The 6,785-nt window shown below is 33.0% G+C and overlaps 1 long non-coding RNA gene across 1 annotated transcript; it reads right to left on the bottom strand.

Moving 5' to 3' along the window:
• Nucleotides 1–2,641: 2,641 nt before the first annotated feature.
• On the bottom strand, nt 2,642–3,219 carry LOC141404660 (uncharacterized). Its single transcript, XR_012413059.1, has 3 exons — nt 3,164–3,219; nt 3,023–3,089; nt 2,642–2,957 (listed from the first exon to the last, which is right to left on the bottom strand). It is a non-coding gene; the product is annotated as an uncharacterized lncRNA (long non-coding RNA).
• Nucleotides 3,220–6,785: the final 3,566 nt, after the last annotated feature.

The raw sequence follows: 6,785 nt of genomic DNA, 5'->3' as shown, positions 1-6,785 counted from the left end.
TATTGTAGATTCAATAATTGTCTACAAGAGTGGTCTTTATGATTCTTAAAAAAGACTTACCATTTTCGAGATATCGCGATCTAAAGGTCAAATAAAAAATTAGCCGCGTAAGTACATTATGAGGCGAGCCGGTTAAAGTAACGACACTATGTATTAGATACTTCCGTAAGCTTTCAAACGATATCCACTTTGCAGTAATCGGTTCAGTAGAACCGAGTCTAACCCGGTTTTTAAATTTGTCCTTTCGGGTCGAATAACCGGCGAACCGGATCCGCAACCGTTGAAAATTATACATTTCCGTAATCAGCGCAACAAACCCTACCTTCGGACAAAGCTTGAAAAAAATCGGAGAGTTTTCGTTGGGGTCATTCCCGTTGGGCTTTCGATTATACATGTGGGTTAAATGGGCTATTTTTGCATAAAATGACTCTAACATTGAATAACTCTACTAAACACTCTCCGATTTTGTTGGAATTTTTTTTAGAAGATAGCTATAATTTCGCTCTTCAAGAAAATATATTTTGTTTTGGGGGACAGACCCGATTACTTCGCTTATTTTTGCCGGTTCGTCTGAATATGTGCATATTTCCCTTATAAGTGCATAAAAATCATGTGTTTTTTAGAACAGCTATATCTCAAGAATGGTTCCTTCTAGGAAAAAAATTATAAAGGTCAAACTCGTAGGTAATTTTTCTGTCTACAATATTTACTTTAGTCACTTTTTTATTAGATCAACCGTTTTCAAGAAATAAATCCGAAAACCTAAAAACCCTTAAAATGTGACCTTTGACCCCGAATAATGTTTTTTGCACACATGGGATCGATGAGGACTTTTAGGACGTTGCTTCTAATGGCAAACCCTAGCTCTCCACCAAAATTCAGCTCTGTGGGAATTTTTGCTATTTCAATGTCTATTTTGACTGGACTAATGGGAAATGAAGTAATTGTATCGTAATTTGGGGTCGAACAACGAATAGAGAGCGAATTACCGCTAGTCTGAACATGGCATTAGACACTGACATTAGGTGTGTCTTTTTACGTGATAATTTGCAATAATTATTACGAAATGTTATTAAATGCTGTCTTTTTACACAAAAGTTCAGTAAAAGAGAGCGAAGTGAGAGAACAATTTTGACAGTTGTTTGCTGAGAAATTGCTAAAAGTTGCTGAAAGAATTTTTCCCAGCAACATTTAGCAAGTTCGATCAGCTGTTTTTTAATCATCTGCTAATGGTCAGCTGCTCAATGTTTATCTTATTTTTGTAGAAAAAATACAATAAATATTACGATTCAGGATTATTTATTGATTACTTTATTAATATATTCATAATTTTTTATTTATTTTGTTTAAAATTGAAGAACTTTTTTTTTTTGCTTTGGAGTTATTTTTTCGTTCATGCATTGGCGCCAATGTTTTTATTTTGGTTATCAACTGTTACCTTGCTAAAGTTTACTAAATGCTGTCTTTTTACTTTTTTCTCTATTTTCGTATCAAAGAGAAAAATCTCTCTTACTCTCTGAAAAGAAGTTACTGAATAATTATTACTGAAAAAGTAAAAAGACACAACTATTATTGGCAAGACAATAGCAAAGTTACAAACCATTTTCACCAATACAATCATTGGCCTGTTCCCGTACTTTATAAAGTGGTAAAAGTCGTAAAAGTTGTAAAAGTCGTAAACGATTTTCATATAAATTTTGTGTACGGGAACGCAAAATGTGTAAAAGTGGTAAAAATTGTAAAAACTTTTTAGTTCTGGAACAGAGCTCATACTTTTCTCTATACATATTTAAAAATTTATAAATGTATTTGTGGAAAAGGTTTGTATTTTTGCTATTGTCTTGCCAATACTGGCATTTGTAAACGCAGGGTAAGGGTGCAATATCAAACGATTCTCGCATGGTACAATTATTACAGGTAAAAGCAAGTGTTGTTGTACAACAAACGTAACAAGAACCACATAGAGATTTGTTGTTGGAAGTAATACAAGTGTCAAAGCCTTTCCATACAAAAAGTAAATAAAAATATGAAATGTCAACATATTTTGAAGTTTTACGAATATTGTTTTTAGTTTTTTAAAATATAATTGTTTAAAGAGAATTAATAAGACGCTTTGTAGTTTGTAATCCTAACGTTTCTCTACCTGTATTCTTAGCGGGAATTCGTATTAGCGGTAGGTTTTACTGTTAATAACATGGCCAGAATGAAAAAGAATTATTTGTTTAGATGAAATCTCTGAAGCCCAGGATTTAAAATCGCCAAGAAAAGTTCTCAAACAGAGTGATTGGAAGTACAAGAAAGAAATAACACAAGAACCACATCATAACGCAGTCCAGGTCTATTTACAACCCAATGATGCGAGACAAAACATAAGCATTCAGCTTTGCCCTTGGAAGAGAAGAGTACTTCTATACACAAACGTTATAATATTTTCAACAGTGTGAGGATAGCCATCAATGACATAGAGGAATACCAATCAAGGATAGCAAAAATAATTGCAAATTACGGCACCATTGCTCAGACAAAATGTCATTCGATACGTGGACACTCCCAGCTACTTTTTGAAACATAAACAAATGAAATAGACGAAAATTCTGACCTTTTATACGCATTTATTTAAAAAAATAATAAATAAAAGTTAAAAAGGATAAAGTTAACAAAGGAATATGTCCAGTCGGATTGACCTATGCAAAGTTAAGAAAGTGTAAAGAAACTAGACGAGTAAACTCCAAGACTTTTCAGAAGGTTAACATGAGAAATGCTCTGGATCTGGAACCAAGTTGTGTCGTCTTGTGGGCGATTGGAACCCACTATCTTCATCCATGCTAACTTCTGCACATTGGTCACTTTTGTTAGTAGTGCTTGTATAAAGTAGTCCTCATTAAATACTGCATAATTTCCGAACCCGATTGTTGCCATGACCTGGTTGTTGCCATTTGGAGATTATTGTGTCCATCCTGTGTAGACGGAGATGGTTATTTATGGAAGTAGAATATAATTAAAATAAAGTTTTAGATGGAACCTGTGTTAGCCCATAACTCTTGATTCATTGTTTTCTTTTAGGCTTGAGTGAAGGAATGCGGTAGCATCTATGGATGAAATTATAACCATTATAATCATTATCATGCTATGAAATGGTGGGCAATGACATATTCTATCTCACATGGAACATCGACTCATTTAGAAATTTGTATCTCTGTTCCCCTTATTGAAAGTTTTTCGAAGTGACAGTTCTTATAACGTCTACCATAGCATGTATTTGGACGAATCCGATCAATCATATTCGACAGCGGAGGGGCATAAATTCATTACAGCGTTATTTCATGTAATATCGGTTGATTTTCCATCCATTTTTTACAATTTCAAACAATTTGGATTTTATGAGGCTGAGGCAAACACAGCCACCAATGTTCAACTTTTATTTTAATCAATTACCAATAATTTTAAAACGCAAACATTTATGCTTGTAACAGAAATATTTTCATCCTATTCAGAAAAAAAAAAAAACAAAATAAGTAATTTGACAAAGAAACAAAAACAAAAATATCAAAACTTCAGATTGACTTTGACACTAGTATTACGGCAAAATCAAATCAGCTGGCACTTGCTTTTACCTGTAATAATTGTACCATGCGATTCTCGAAAGAAATGTTTTATACACAGAAAGTCCCAATTTACATTAGGCGAGTTTACTTGCGGCAATTGTCAGTTTGTAGGTGAGAGAGGGTGCTGAGAGGCAAAGGGTTACCATATGCCTCACCTCTCTCTCCTACAAAATGACAATTGCCGCAAGTAAACTCGCCCAATGTAAATTAGGACTAACAACCAAATTTGAGCAACTTCAGTTGGATAATGTGGCTAAAGCCTTCAATATTTGAATAATTTAAAACAACAGCGAAAACTATTTACCAAATTACCAATGAAAAGGTCATGAGTTTCTTTTCTAAATATAACTTTCGGGGGAACATATCTTCATATCTTCATAAAGATATAGTCATTATACTAAACATTTTACCAATTTTCCCGCAAAACTGTTGGTTCATTTCACCCGCTAAGTATTATCTGATCATCAAGTTATGGCAGGCTTTTTCTACGTCCTAAACTTCGATCAGACCATCATTGCGACCTACATAGCCGCAACAAAATCGGATTAAAAGTTTGTTTTTGGTCCTTAAATATTTCATTATCACCCCCAAAACCTAATCGTGGGAGCCCGACGTCCATTGGTCCACTATTGTGGCCTGCAGTTTGATTAAAATTTTTAGTGGACGGACACACATCTCAAAATCGCTTATCTCGTCGAGATATGAACGTTTATTAGGGCTTTATTCTTTTCTAGTTTAACAAAATACCTAGCACACATATTAACAAATATTGTACCGCCTCTATAAGCGGTGTTTTAGTGTGCGGCACGTCGTTCGGACTTGGAGGAGGTCAATGCACAATGGTCTCAAATTCAAATTTTCTGGCCAAAACTATTTCAACGTCCATTTTGTATTGAAATTAATTATTATTTATATTAAATGTGTACAAACAGCAATTCTTACGCTTTATCGACCAAAATTACCAAAAACAGCCAAAATTTGTTGAACAGGGTGGTCCCGTTGTGTGGGGTCTAAACCAAAACATTGACCTATGTTAATAATTTTTGGTACGAAGGATTCATATCTTCCAAGAGGTCGAAATACCAAATTTCAGCCGAATTGGTCATAAATTGTCGGTAAAATCCACAAAATATCTAAAATCGGACGGTACTTTTATGTGGGGGCTGAGACAAAAAATTGACCTATTTTCAAAAAACTTACACATACTTGTTTTCTACACTCTTAAACCCTTAAATATTAAATTAAAGAAAAATCAGTTGATAGATGTGGGTATTATCGTTCAATTTCAATTGGATACTACGTACAATCACAACAGGTATTTACAAAAAATTCTCCCATCTTAAAATAGAAAAATCCACTTTATTTTAACTGTGGCAAATTTGAGCAAGAATTTATTTCTTAATTTATTAGTTCAGCCCCCAGCTATCTTCCAAAATCAATTTGGAGGTGGACAAACTTGGACATTTTTTAAAAGTTTAAATATATTTTAAAAATATTTGAAAAAAATAATTATCAATATACATACAAACAGGGAATTTACTACTCTAACTTTACAACATTTTTAGTTCTTTTTTTAATATTATGAAAGTACTCACCACGAGCTTCCCGATTCATTATAACTTTGGTCTCACTTCTCTATATATATGCAGCTACACAACACTACAAAAATAGTCTATTTTACAACACAATTTGTTTTTTTTTTGCAATTAAGTGCCAACTTTGACACTGCTCCAGCTAACGGCATCTATCGGTACTTACAAAAACTAATTATTTTCAGATGACCTAATGTGTTTTTTATTATTCTGTGCAAAAAAAATTAAAATTTCGATACTTCAAAAATAGGGTTTTGGCTAAAAATTTCCTTATTGAAACCTATGTGCAATGATATGATATGAAGAAGTCTTTATGGGAAATAGTTTTTGTTTCTGATGAAAATATACATATGTATATCCCTAATATACATCGAACATAGAAATAAATATATAAAATATCGTATGGAATTTGACACTAACATTACAGCCCAGTTCAGTCAGATGGGTATTGATGTTACCTTTTCTTGTTCTACCATGGTCCGATATGTATCAAACGAAATGGCAAATTTAATTTGTTGGTAACTTTTTGGTAACATTTTCGGAAAATTTTGGTAGACAATTTTTTGTGCTGTGGCAACCGTGGAGACAAACGACAAATTTATGTATGTGCTAGAAATCAGAGTTGTATTTTTAGACAAATTGTCTGGTGTAAACGCCAAGTAAGATATATTTTAATTGACAAAATGTGTGTTCGTTTACTCAAAAATTGTACAAATTGTTACTGGATGTTGCTCGTTTACTCTACAGTACAATGCAAAAGACCTTAGTCGTTTACAAGAACTTACTGGACTTGTACAAATTTGTACAAATTATTGAGTAAACGAACCCACCTAAAATGTTTATTTTTATATTGTTTCAAATTCAGAAAAAATACTTAATTTTTTTATGGATTCTAAGAATATGTAACAGGATAAGAAGTGTAGAGCATGTCTCTTAGATAACAAATTATAGACAAAGTATAATAATAATTTTTGAAAATATATTGGAGATATCTGAGCCATTTACAGTTTTGGTTGTACAGCAGACTTGTAGGGCCTGACCGGTTGTAAAGGAAGTCTAATAGACTTAGGGTCAACATACTGTTTGGCAGCATTATTTGTCTTAAACGGTTCTTGGTAAGGTCCATGGGTAGGCCGCATATTTTTTCTATATTTATGTGTTCCTTGTTTGGCTGATGCAATGGCCGCCAACGCCAAAATTGCTCCCAAAAGAAAGATAACCTTCATCTTATTGTTCCACAATTTACTTTGAATTTTTATAACAAATTATTGATTTGTTGAGCTTTAACGAAAAATTGTTACTGTCCTCTTCAGCTATAATCTTGCATTTATATAGCGAAATCACATAGTCGAATACTACACACATATAAAGAATGTGGTTTGCCCATGATATAATTACTACCATGGGTTTTTGTAAAGATTGTTTTATTTGAAAATGGAGTGCGGTATTCGAACTATTTTAAAATGGATTGTATTTTCCACAATTGTTATGAATTAGAAATGGATCTTTAAGATTTTTCATTGTCATCTTTTATAAAACATGCATCATTGAAGTTGTCAATTCCATACGATAGGTGTGTTCGTTTACT

Source organism: Musca autumnalis, unplaced genomic scaffold (assembly GCF_047663935.1).
Source record: "Musca autumnalis isolate F117 unplaced genomic scaffold, ASM4766393v1 scaffold_5, whole genome shotgun sequence".
Lineage (NCBI taxonomy): Eukaryota > Metazoa > Arthropoda > Insecta > Diptera > Muscidae > Musca > Musca autumnalis.
The sequence above is the reverse complement of the archived record's forward strand: the minus strand, read 5'-3'. Positions and strand labels throughout refer to the sequence as shown.